Here is a 12,965-nt window from a genome sequence, read left to right on the forward strand (position 1 = left end):
ACAAGATGATCTTCTCAGTGACAGAAACAACAAAGGTGGGTGTTAACTATTGGAAGAAAGGTGATGTGTTAAGAGGGATTCAGAAATGTGGTCCATTCAGTGTGAGAGAAGGCATCACCCATTTGCTATGATCCTTTGAGTTGCTTATTGATGAGGCAGCCTCAGTCTAAGGTCAACATTTATTGGTTTTCTGGAGCCCCTTTCTGTGAAATTCTTATCTTCAAACAGGCTTTACCAAATACTCTTGTTATGCAAAATTAGACCCCATATAAATAAGATTGAAGGGGGAAACAAAACACTGTTCCTTCCATCCTTTTTTCCATCTTCCCCTTTGTTTCAGCCAAACATAGATGCATAACATATTCCATGTGAAAAAAAAGAATAACATTAATACTTCCTAAAAGATGGTGGTGAAAATTCAATAAATCAGCATTTCATAATTATTCACACACAGTAAACACTCAAAAAGTAGTAGCTTTTGTTACTGCTGGAAGTCATATCTCCTAGGTTCGCTCCTATCTCACCCAAATCTACCTCTACTTTTCTCTTGACATTTTACATTTTACCATGCATTATGTTCATCAATTTATGCAAATCATCCACTTTTGCTAGGCTGTAACCACTTTGGCAATGTGATCTCATTTGTTCATATACATTCGAACACTGCAATAAATGTTCACTTTCTAAGTGTAAGGTGGAGTAAATAGTAATTATAAAATTTCCTGAGAATGATCAATAAGAGCTTATAAAAAATAGGCGTTATTCTAAAGATGTGTACATCGCTACCTGCTGTGTGATGCCTCTACTCTCTTGGCTTTGAATCACAAAGGGAAAGAGGCAGAGGAGAGTGAGGTTGATACTGTGTATGCACCACCTCTCAGAAGTGGGTCACTGTCTTCACTCTCTCCCCCACATTCAAGCAAGGATCACATCAGTTATGCAAAATGAATAAGTTTTAGAGAATTGCTGTACAGCTCTATGGCTATACTGTATTGTGCACTCAAAAATTTGTTAAGAGGGTAGCTCTCGTGTTTAAGTGTTTTTATCACAATAAAAGGAATTAAAAATATTCTTTGAGATTTGGATTTACATATGGTTTCAATGTGTTTCCCAATAGTAAATTTTAAATATTTTAAAATACTTATTAAGCAAATAATCTGATTAGTATAAGGTAATCACTATGACAAGTTACATACATGGAACAATAGGTTGCAATTTTAAGAAATTCAACACAACACAGTCAACAGCAAGGAAACTGACCCATGTGACATCAACGTCGCAATGAGAAAGAGTGATATCTTTTTTTTTAGCAAGACAAAACCCTGTTGAAGTGCAACACAGAGTTTGCTCATATGAATATTAAACTTGTAGACTATGACTCTACAGTGCCTGGAACCATGTTTTACTAATCTTTGTATTTATGCTTCAGACAGTTCCTGACATTCAATCAATTTGTGAGTAATACATAAAAAATAATACAGTTTACAAATGAAAATAAACTAATTAACTAAAATGTGCAATGTAAACATCACTTCTTAACATAAATGCTTATTCTCTTCAAAAATAGTTTTATAGGTAAAGAAATATTGAATGACTTTTCATGTTATATTTTGATTTGATCACCAAACTGATTGAAATCTTAAAAATTTGGACAACTCAACAAATTGCAAACACCACAATCACATGAAGAAGATTCTGAATTTCATTCTTAGTGCTCAGGAAGAAAACGAAATAAAGAGCCAAGTCTTTTCAAATGAAATAGCTTGAAACAAAAGTGAGACAAAGAAAATGACTCTATGGAGCTGAAAAACTGTACCAGGGTCAAAGAATTTATTTTCCTTGGCCTAACCCAGAATCAAGAACTGAACTGGGTCTTATTTCTTTTCCTGCTTTGGGTGTATGTGACAACTCTGCTGGGAAACCTCCTCATCACGGTCACGGTGACCTGTGAATCTCGCCTTCACACCCCCATGTATTTTTTGCTCCGGAATTTGTCTGTTGCCGACATCTGCTTTTCCTCCATCACAGCTCCCAAGGTTCTGGTGGACCTTCTGTCAGAGAGAAAGACCATCTCCTTCAATGGCTGCTTCACTCAGATGTTTTTCTTCCACCTCATTGGAGGGGTGGATGTATTTTCTTTGTCACTGATGGCCTTAGATCGGTATGTGGCCATCTCCAAGCCCCTGCACTACGTGACCATCATGAGTAGAGGCCGTTGCATTGGGTTAATAGTGGCCTCGTGGGTGGGGGGCTTTGTCCACTCCATCGTACAGATTGCCCTTTTGCTGCCCCTCCCCTTCTGTGGACCCAATGTTCTTGACACTTTCTACTGTGATGTCCCCCAGGTCCTCAAACTCGTCTGTACTGACATTTTTATGCTTGAGCTGCTGATGATATCCAATACTGGACTGCTCACCACATTGTGGTTTATCTTCCTGCTTGTGTCCTACACAGTCATCCTAATGATGCTGAGGTCTCAGGCAGGGGAGGGCAAGAGGAAAGCCATCTCCACCTGCACCGCACACATCACTGTGGTGACCCTGCACTTTGTGCCCTGCATCTATGTCTATGCCCGGCCCTTCACTGCCCTCCCCACTGATAAGCCCATCTCCGTCACCCTCACTGTCATCCCCCCTCTGCTGAACCCTTTAATCTACACTCTGAGGAACCAGGAGATGATGTCAGCCATGAGGAGACTGAAGAGAAGATTTGTGCCTTCTGATGAGAGATAGACTGGTTGCTCACTCCTCCTCACCACCTTTGAAAATGTTTGTCCATCAAGTAAACTGTATTGCGTAAAGGATTTCTAAATAATTTTGATATTTCTACCAAGATAACACATGACTTTTGAAGATTCTGATCAGCATGCAATAATAATGTGAAAAGATAGGTTTCATGTTATGAAAGAAAGTAGAGAAATCAAATTGTTAGCTGGAGAGGTGTTTATTGCTTCTTCAATACAGTCTTGGAAGAAATAAAGAAATCAGAATCGAAATACACTCAGACAATTTTATCACATTGGAATTGTTCTGGGGCTTTTTTTCCAGCTCTATTGTAGTGTATTTGAAAAATAAAAATGGCATATATATATATAAGTACAACAATATTTTGATATACGTATAGACTGTGAAATGATCATTGGGGGAAACAGATTAACTTGGGATCTGTCTCTCTGTTCTTTCTCTTTTTTTTTTTTTGAGGAAGATTAGCTCTGAGCCAACAGCTGCTGCCAATTCTCTTTTTGCTAAGGAAGACTGGGCCTGAGATTACATCCATGCCCATCTTCCTCCACTTCATATGTGGGACACCTACCACAGCATGGTTTGCCAAGTGGTGCAAGGTCCGTAACCAGGATCCAAACCAGTGAACCCTGAGCCGCCGAAGCAGAATGTGCACACTTAACTGCTGCGCCACTGGGCTGGCCCCTCTCTGTTCTTTCTTAAAATTGCATCAGAATTTCTAATTGTCTAAATAAAAGTATCAGTAAGAAAAGTAAAAATATATATACTCAGACATTCCCACTACATTCCTGTTACCAGGAATGGAGCTGAGACACATATGAGAAATAATGCAGCTTGGGCATTAGATTCTATATGGTCTTTCATGAAGTAATCACATCTTAGAGAAGTAAACAATCCAAATTAAGTTCCTCCTCTGATTCTATTATAGGATAAATTACATAACTATTACCTGAATATTTTTCCATCTAAAGCCCACACTCACGTGGTTGAGAGCAGATGCCTTGAAGTTAGCACAGCTTGAGTTAGAATATAGACCTCAACAACCATGAGTCCTGTGACCTCATGAAAGGTCTTTACCCTGACCTTCCTCTGAACCCCAGGCCTGCTTGCCATGCCTTCATTGCTTTCCCTCAGTGCCCTGGGCTTAGCTTGAGTACAGAACTCATGACCTGGTTTCTAATTCTCTGTCCTCCTTCTTCCTGTCTCCCTCAGTAGAATTATGCTTTATTTATTATATCCCCAGCATCTGGCCCAGAAAGTAGAACAGAGAAAACACCATAAAAATTGTTGAATTACAAAACTCAGTGAATGACTATCACCTCTAACTCATTTCTGCTCAAGTCATTGGATAATATGGTTAAGAAAACAATTGATACATTGTTATTATTTTCTGTTAACATGACACCCTAAAAATGACAGAAACCTATGAAGCTGCTTTCAACTGTGCATTTGCATTCAAATAGGTTGATATGAAGTAGAAAACATTATTCAATATATCAGCTTGGCTTTTATGGTTTACTTATTATGCCATTTACAGCTGCTGGGAGTTTGGGGGTTTTTTCCTCTGATTTCTGGAGGTAGATTCTAGATTTTAAAATCTTTGAAACTAGAAATATGTTCATGTTGCAGTACAAATCTCAGTCCAAAAATCAGACATGCAATGTCCATGAGAGGGGGGTGTGTCCAGAGCATCCAAGAAACAGTAAGCAGGCCTCTGTAAGTAGATGAGAGGAGGAGAGAGGTAACAGTTGAGGTTGGAGACATAATGGGGCCATAGGTCCAGGTCTTTAGGAATGTTTAGACCACTGTGAGGATTTTGATTTTCACATTAAGTAAAATGGGATGCATTCGGAGGACTTTGAAGAGCAGAGCAATGATGCAGGTTTTAACAGAATTGCAGGGGCTACCATTATGAATAGACTGATGAGGGATGAAGACAAAAACAGGGAGACCAATTAAGAGGCTACTGCAATAGTCCCGTGAAAGAAATAGTGAAGACATGACTTAGCATAATAATGGTGGAGGTGTTAAGAATTGTCTTTCATGAAGTAATCACATTTTAATGAAGTAAGCACACTCAAATTAAGTTCCTCCTTGGACTCTCTTATATGAATAAATTAAATAACCATTACCTGAAGATTTTTCCATCTAAAGCCCACACTCCAGTGGTTGAGTGCAAGTTCCTTGAAGCTAGCACAGCTTGAGTTAGAAGGTGGACCCCAATAACTGTGGGTTCTGTGACCTTGTGTGGGTCCTTATCCTGACCTTCCTCTGAACCCCACACCTACTGGCCACACTTCCATGACATTGCCTCAGTGACTGGGGCTCAGCTTGAGCACCACACTCAGGACCTTGTTTCCAATTCCCTGTCCTCCTTCTTCCTATTCCTCAAGTAGGACTACGCTTTCTTTATTGTGTCTCCAGCACCTGGCACAGCAAGTATAACAGAGAAAACTGTCCAAAAAACGGTTGAATTAAAGACCTCAGTGAATGAATATCGCCTCTCACTCATTGCTGTTCCTCAAATCATTGGAGAGTAGGGATAAGAAAACAATTGATTTGTGATTATTCTCTGTTAACACGACTCCCTAAAACTGACAGAAACCTATGAAGCTGCTTCAGACTATGCATATACATTCAAAAACATGGGCATGAACTGCAAAACATTATTCAACATATGAGCTTGGTTTTGATTTGTTTATTTTTCTGCTATTTACAGCTGCTGGGAGGTTTTCTTTTTTGCCCATCATTTTTGAAGGTAGATCCTAGATCTTAAAATTTTGAAACTAGAAAAATGTGCACATCCCAGTACAAATGTCAGTTCAAAAATCAGACATGCAAAGGTCTTCAGGTGGGGATGTGCCCAGGCCTTTGTAAGGGGATGAGAGGAAGCAAGGAGGAGCCAGGTAATGATTGAAGTCAGAGAGATAATGAGGCCATGGGACCAGGTCTTAGGACCTTTTAGACCATTGTGAGGATTTTGACTTTCACATTAAGTAACATGTGATGCATTTGGAGGGCGTTGAAGAGCAGAATAGTGATGCATGTTTTAACAGCAATGCAGTGCTTACTGTTATGAATAGACTGAAGTAGGGCAAGGACAAAAACATGGAGACCAATTAAGAGGTTACTGCAATAGTCCCATGAAAGAAATAATGGAAACAAGATTTAGGGTAATAACAGTAGAGGTGGTGAGAATTTCAAACAACTTTGAAGGTCAAGCAAGTGGGATTTGCTGATGGATCCAGTGTGGATTTTCTGGTTACATGTGTATCCTGTGAGAACTCCATCACCCACTTTGGTCATCAATTCTTTGAGAGCTCCCTCAGACTCGCCTTCATAACCTCATCAGGCTACTTCCAATACTTGAGTCACACTTCAGGAATCACCCTGTGTGCATGAAACTGCCTAAGGAAATTGCTCAGAATCCTTAAGATTTCACATTTATTTCCCAATAGAAAAACTACTAAGAGGAAGTATTAAGAGTAAGGTGGAATTCTTAATGGAATGCTAAACTGACCTCACAGGATTATTGCTAAATTCAGGCCAGGGTTGTCAGACATCACTGGGGAGATGGTGGAAGGTGAGGAACCTGAATAGAGGGTGATACGATATGGAGGATGGGTAGTTCTGCCTAAACTAGCTTAGCAGGGTTTTTTTAAAATTGGACAATGCAGAGACAAACATTGAGGTCCAAAAGTAGCAGCCCAGTTGAAAAGTTCAGGGAAGACTGAGTAGAATATGGTCAAGAAGAGAATCCTTGTCACTGCTAGAAAATTTTAGACCTAAGACAAAAAGCGTTTTCCTAAGCATACGTGCCTGAGTTACATCTTAATTACTCTCGCTGAAACCACCTAACCCTCAGCAGAATTTTTTCACAGCCACAACCAATTACATTCCCTCTGATACTTCTCACACTAGTTTGGACATCAAGGAATTGGTGAACATGATGGAGCACTGTCAATCAGTGTGGGCAAACCAAGAAAATATTATTTCCTGTTTCAGCCATTTTCCACAGAAAGACACAATGGAAGCCACTGAAATCACTGGCTTTGACAGGGATATTTAACAGAATTTTCTAAACCTGAATGATTCCCAAGGTGAACATTATTTAAAATGTTGGAGAAGGAGGTTGGAGACTTTAGGTAAGAAATATAACTCTACATCAGTGTGAATGCCAGTGATGTCTGGAAGTCTATGCATAAGCATGGGGGAAAAGTGAGAATAATTTCACTCTACATGTAATCATTAATATTTATGAATGTAAAATAATGTAATAAATAAACAAGATGCTACATTCCAGGGTGAAACTTCAGTGACAGACAGCACAGCTAAGAAATATAAACAAAGATGATCTTGTGAAGTGAGAGTCATGGAAATGAGTTTAGTTTGGAATTGGAAAAAAGGCAACACTTTTTTTCTGGAATCCCTTGAATTACACAAAGAAGAGATTTTTCTCAGGCTTATTTCCTGTAGATGGATCAGACTGAAATCTATAGAAGTATTTCTCACGCTAAATTTAAAACTAGAGAGAAAATAAAATATGTCAAACCTTCAAAAAACGTTAAAAGAATAGTGCAATGAACACCTATATACTCTTCTCTAGATTTACCAAAAAATAAAAATTTATAGCAATGATTTTCCTTCCTATGTCTTTCCATGCCTTCATATTTGTATCCTTTCTTTCCAGCCAAACTTCTGACTCGTGAGCAACTTTTATATATTCAAGTGGTCCCCTAAGGGCAGATCTCCCATTCTGTCCACTCCCACATGCCCCAAACATAAGTGTCACCTCCTACATGCAGGTTTCTCTGAGCCTCTTGGTGAAAAGTCACAGTTTTCTCACGCACAGCTCATTTGTCTTTAGACAGTCCCCAACACTCCCATATCACTATTAGATTTCAGTTCTTTCTCTACTGCTTTTGGATTATATTCCTTTCTCTCAAATAACCTAGAACTCTTCCAATTTTCTATCAATATTTGCTAAATAATTAGATGGATTAAAAATAGCAGAAAGATGGAGCAGAATGTGGAGGATGTTGTCCAAATTACCAAAAGTAGTTTGTCAACATGGGACCCATTCCTTTCTGACAAACGAGCCTGACCTGGGGTCTGAGGTACTGTCCACCTTCTACCCTTCTGTGTAGACCATAGTCTGTTATTTACATGCAGTCCCTGTGGACTGCTTTCATAACTAGATTGGACCTCTGCTATATCTCTAGTAACTATATTAAGTTGATGTTTTCTGGTGATCGTTTCCTCTCTTTAAACTAGTCAGAATTGATGACTCACCTACTGTTTAGTTCAACACAATCCATTCGCCATTGAGCTTGCAGTGTTAAGGTTACTCAACATAGTACTAATTATAACCAATAACTAGCCGTGTGTGCTGAGACTCTGCATATGTTAATTCACCTAATCCCCATAACTTCCCTGTTGGGTGGGTATTACTATAACCCCCATTCTATAGCTGAAGAAGTAGAGACTCCATGAGGTCTCTCACTTACCCAAGTCACACAGGGACAAAGCCAGCACTTGATCCCAGATGGCTCTCACTGCAGAGATCTGCATTTGACTTCTTTGGTCTACTAAGATGTTGTCAGATAAGAAGCCAAACCAAGCAAGCACTCTCTGTACTACCATACACTGTCACCACCCTCTGGGCCACTCTCATTGACACTGAAAAAAAAACACTTCTGATTTCCCCCAAAATAGTATGTTCTGATGAAGCTGTTTTAGAATACATCTTCTGGGAAATGTACACCTCCTCTAAAAGACTGTCAGTACATTTAAAGAAGCTGTGTATCTGTGACACTTACTAACCTGGAGTTTTTCTTTAAGGCAACACACGTATAAGCTCACATTATTGATTAGGCAATAATCTAAGTTTTGATGCTTTTTCATAGATTCACTCATTTAATCTTCACAAAAATCACTCGAGGGAGATGCTGTTGTTTCCAAATACTGATGCAGAGCCTGAGGCCAAAGAGGTAAACTAACTTCTTCTGTAGCATAACCAGTCAGTGCCCAACTAGAAGCTGAACAGGCTGTGTGATGCCAGAGGCCCCCATTATCTCCCTGTATGCTATGATGCTCTTGGTAGCTTTTTTAGTTTTCCATATTAAGTAGACTTGGGACAAAATTGCATGCAGACAAAAGAAAACTTGAAAGGAAAGTGAGCTAAGTGAAAAGAAATATCTTCATTTGAACTGGGAAACACCCAAAAAGTGGGAGAAGTGATGCTCAACTTTTGTTTCCGATTATGGTGAGAAAAGGGAGATAGACTGCAAAGAAAGAAATTAATGTTTATTTCAAAGATTCAAGAAAAAAGAAAGGCATCCAAAAACAATACGATTATATGGTAAGAATACGCTTAACATTTTAAAAAACTGACAAACTGTTTTTGGAAACTGGTTGCACCGTTGCACATTCCCACCAGAGTTCCAATTCTTCTACATTTTTGTCAACTCTTGATACAAGTCTGTTTTATTTTAGCCATTCTAATTGATGTGTACTGTTATCTCACTATGGCTTTAATTTATATTTCCTCAGTGATAAATGATGTTGAGTATCTTTTCTCGTACTTGTATGCTATCCCTGTATCTTGTTGTTGTCTATTCAGACCACTTGTCCCTTTTTTTATTCAGTTGTTTTTTTCTTATTATTGAATCTTAAGACTAACAGCCATGCTATTCCTAGGTACTTACCTAAGGGAAATGGAAGTTTGTGTCCACACAAAGATCTGTACACAAATATTCATAGTAGCCTTATCTGTAATAGTCCAAACCAAAAAATAATCCAAATGTCCAGCAAAAATGGAATGAGTAAACAAAATGTGGCATGTCCATACAATGAAAAGGAACAAAATATTGGTACACACAAAAACATGGATGAATTCTATGAATGAAACAAACCAGACAAAAAAGGAGTCCGTACTGTAGGATTCCATTTGTAGAGAAATGCAAATGAATGGATAGTGACAGAAAGCAAATCACTGGTTGCTTGAAGAAGGATGGGCAGAGGGCACATTTTACAAGGGTCACAGGGACACTTTTGAGGTGACATAAATGTTAACTATCTTAAAAATAGTGATGATGTCATGGGTATATGCTCATATAAAAATGCATCAAAGCATATACTTCAAATACATGAGCCTATTGAATACCAATGATAGCATAATACAAAAATAACTTTTAAGAAATAAATTTGAACAATAAACGGAAGAGAATCCCTGAGTTACCGCTTTCCTTTAATACCTTAGGAGCTCTTCAACACCCAGGGGTTTTGGTACCTAAAGTAGTTTGAGGTAAAGACATAAATAAAGTAATCCCCTTAAGAAGAATGGAGCAACAGAGAGGAATTTTTTGGCTTTAAAATTTTCTAATTTTTAATAGCATTAAATTTCTGACTTAAAAAAGGGTGGAGTGGGGGCCTGCCCTGTGGCCAAGTGGTTAAGTTCACAGGCTCCACTTTGGCTGCCCAGGGTTTCACTGGTTAGGATCAAGCCATGCTGAGGCAGTGTCCAACATAGCACAATCAGAAGGACCTACAACGAGAATGTACAACTATGTACTGAGGGGCTTTGGGGAGAAGAAGCAAAGAAAAAAAGAAGATTGGCAATATATGTTAGCTCAGGTGCCAATATTTAAAAAAAAAAAAAAAAAAAAAAGGAGTGCTGCTGTGGAATTCAGTCCAAAGAGAACCATTTTGCAGATATGAGTTCTTCAACTATTTAAAGGGAGAACTCAGTCTGGAAAAAAAAACCCACACTCCTGTCGAACCTCAAAGGACCCCAGTCGTACCAAATAGGCACTGCCTTATCCATACACCAGCTGCATCCATTTTTATATCCTTCATGCCACAATAGTGCATTTCTGAATATTTACAATTCACCTGTTCATTTTTGATACTTAAAACTTACATTCCAAGAACACTGTTCTTATGCATTTTCTAAAACATTTGTAACTTACAAAAGAGATAATAAATGCATGCTTGTGTAAAAGATATCATTTTGGAAACATTAGCTACAACCTCAGAACAGCTCTTTTTGTGGTGGTAACACCTCACTAGTCTTCAGACCTAATACCTGACTCTAAACCTGAATCTATTAGGACAGAGTAAACCCTTTCTGAAATAACACTTAATTTTTCCCAAGCTACATGTGGATGAACAAATATGACTCAATGGAGTTGGGAAATGGCCTGAGGATAAAAGAATTTCTATTTCTGGGACTTACTTGGTCCAAAGACATGAACTTCGTCTTGTTTCTCTTTTTCTGTTTTGTGTACAGGACAACTCTGCTGGGAAACCTCCTCATCATTGTCACTGTGACCTGTGAGTCTCACCTTCACATCCCCATGTACTTTCTTCTCCACAATCTAGCTATCCTTGACATCTACTTCTCCTCCATCACTGCTCTGAAGGTCCCAGAGACCTGCTGTCAAAGATAAAGACCATCTCCTATACAAGATGCACGACACAGATGTTTTTCTTCTACCTCATTGGTGGGGCAGACATTTTTTCTCTCTTGGTGATGGTGTTTGATTGCTAGATAACAATCTTCAAGCCTCTGCACTATGTGGCCATCACGACTAGGGGCCGATACACTGCCTTCATTGTGGCTTCCTGGGTGGGGGGCTTTGTCCATTCCATCATGCAGATTTTCCTCTTGCTGTCCCTCCCTTTGTGTGGACCCGATGTTCTTGAGAGCTTCTACTGCAATGTCCCCCAGGTCCTCAAACTCGCCTGTACAGCCACCTTTGCACTTGAGCTCCTGATGGTTTCCAACAATGTCTTAGTGACTACCCTGTGGTTTATCTTCCTACTTGTGTCCTACACAGTCATCCTAATGATACTCAGGTCTCAGGCAGGAGGAAAGCCATCTCCACCTGCACCTCACATATCACCAGGGTGACCCTGCACTTTGTACCCAGTATCTATGTCTATCCCAGGCCTTTTACTGCCCTTTCCACAGATATGGCCATCTCTGTCACCTTCACTGTCATTTCCCCTCTGCTGGACCCCTTGATCTACACTCTGAAGAAGTGGAAAATGAAGTCAGCCATTAGGAGACTGAAAATAAGACTCACGCATTCTGTGATAGAACACTTAATAGGTAACAATTTAGTTTTCCAGTTAAGTTAATAGGTTGCTGATAACTCAAGCTTCTGGTAAGCATGAAGGAACTAGTGTTATAGGATTGAGCTGGTTGATGTATTTTCATTGAAATACCAAAGTAACCATGTGTCAGTCAGGAAACTATAAGGCAGGTGAAGAGACTGCTGAATCCAATTCCTTTTCAAGAGGTAAGTAAATAGAAACCTAGACATAGGTTTGCTTTGCTCAAGATCTCATATCAACTTAATTACAGAGATGTCTTCCGAAACCAAATCAATTTCTCTTCCACCAATTGAATGTAAATTGTTACATTACATGTCTATGCCAGACTGAAATCCTGCTCTAGAAGGATCTCCTGATCAGTGCATCTGAAGTACATATATATGGGTATATATGGCCCATCACAGTATAAGACATTTTTTCTGCTTCAACTCTAAAAGGTCTGGTGACCTTGAGACCCTCAAAGGTAGATAATGGTTGTCTGTCTTGATTCCCATGAGTAATGACGAAACTTTGAAATATTTTCCGTAATGGCCTAAAGAGATTTATCTCATGTGGAAATAGGTGTGCCAGATTCAGATTATTGTGATCAGTTTAGACAAAGGCAGAACCTCAGGGATCCTCCACAAAGAGCAAGCTATTCTCATTATTCAAGAACTGATTTTCCAATTACAGCCTTACCAGGGCCAATCTGAGACTGGCTTCCTCATTGAGGATTTGCACTCTTCCCACTTTGCATTTCCCAGAGAGTGAGAGGAAGGGTTAGAGAAGATAAAACTCTAATGAATCTAGATTTCAGTCAGTGGGTGTTTTGAACTGGAAGTACAGGCTAGTGTTTTTGTCTAGAAAACACAGTAAAAGTAAAGTATTACAGCTGAAAGCTCTAACTTCAGAGTCATACAAACCTGAGTCCAAATCCTATCTCTGTCATCCACGAGCAGTGAGATCTGAAGCAAGTTATTGTATCTTTTCACAGGTCATAGTTCACCTATACAAAGATACTTATAATATCTATCTCATAGAGTTGCTGTGAAGGTTAAAATGAGATGGTATATGTGAAACATACAATGTCTAAAAATAGTAAATGCTTAGGGAAAAACTAATGTC

At 39.1% G+C, this 12,965-nt stretch overlaps 2 pseudogenes; both read left to right on the top strand.

Moving 5' to 3' along the window:
* Window positions 1-1,796: 1,796 nt before the first annotated feature.
* On the top strand, window positions 1,797-2,732 carry OR4D9FP (olfactory receptor family 4 subfamily D member 9F, pseudogene; annotated as a pseudogene).
* On the top strand, window positions 10,925-11,840 carry OR4D55P (olfactory receptor family 4 subfamily D member 55, pseudogene; annotated as a pseudogene).

This window comes from Equus caballus, chromosome 12, assembly GCF_041296265.1.
Source record: "Equus caballus isolate H_3958 breed thoroughbred chromosome 12, TB-T2T, whole genome shotgun sequence".
NCBI lineage: Eukaryota > Metazoa > Chordata > Mammalia > Perissodactyla > Equidae > Equus > Equus caballus.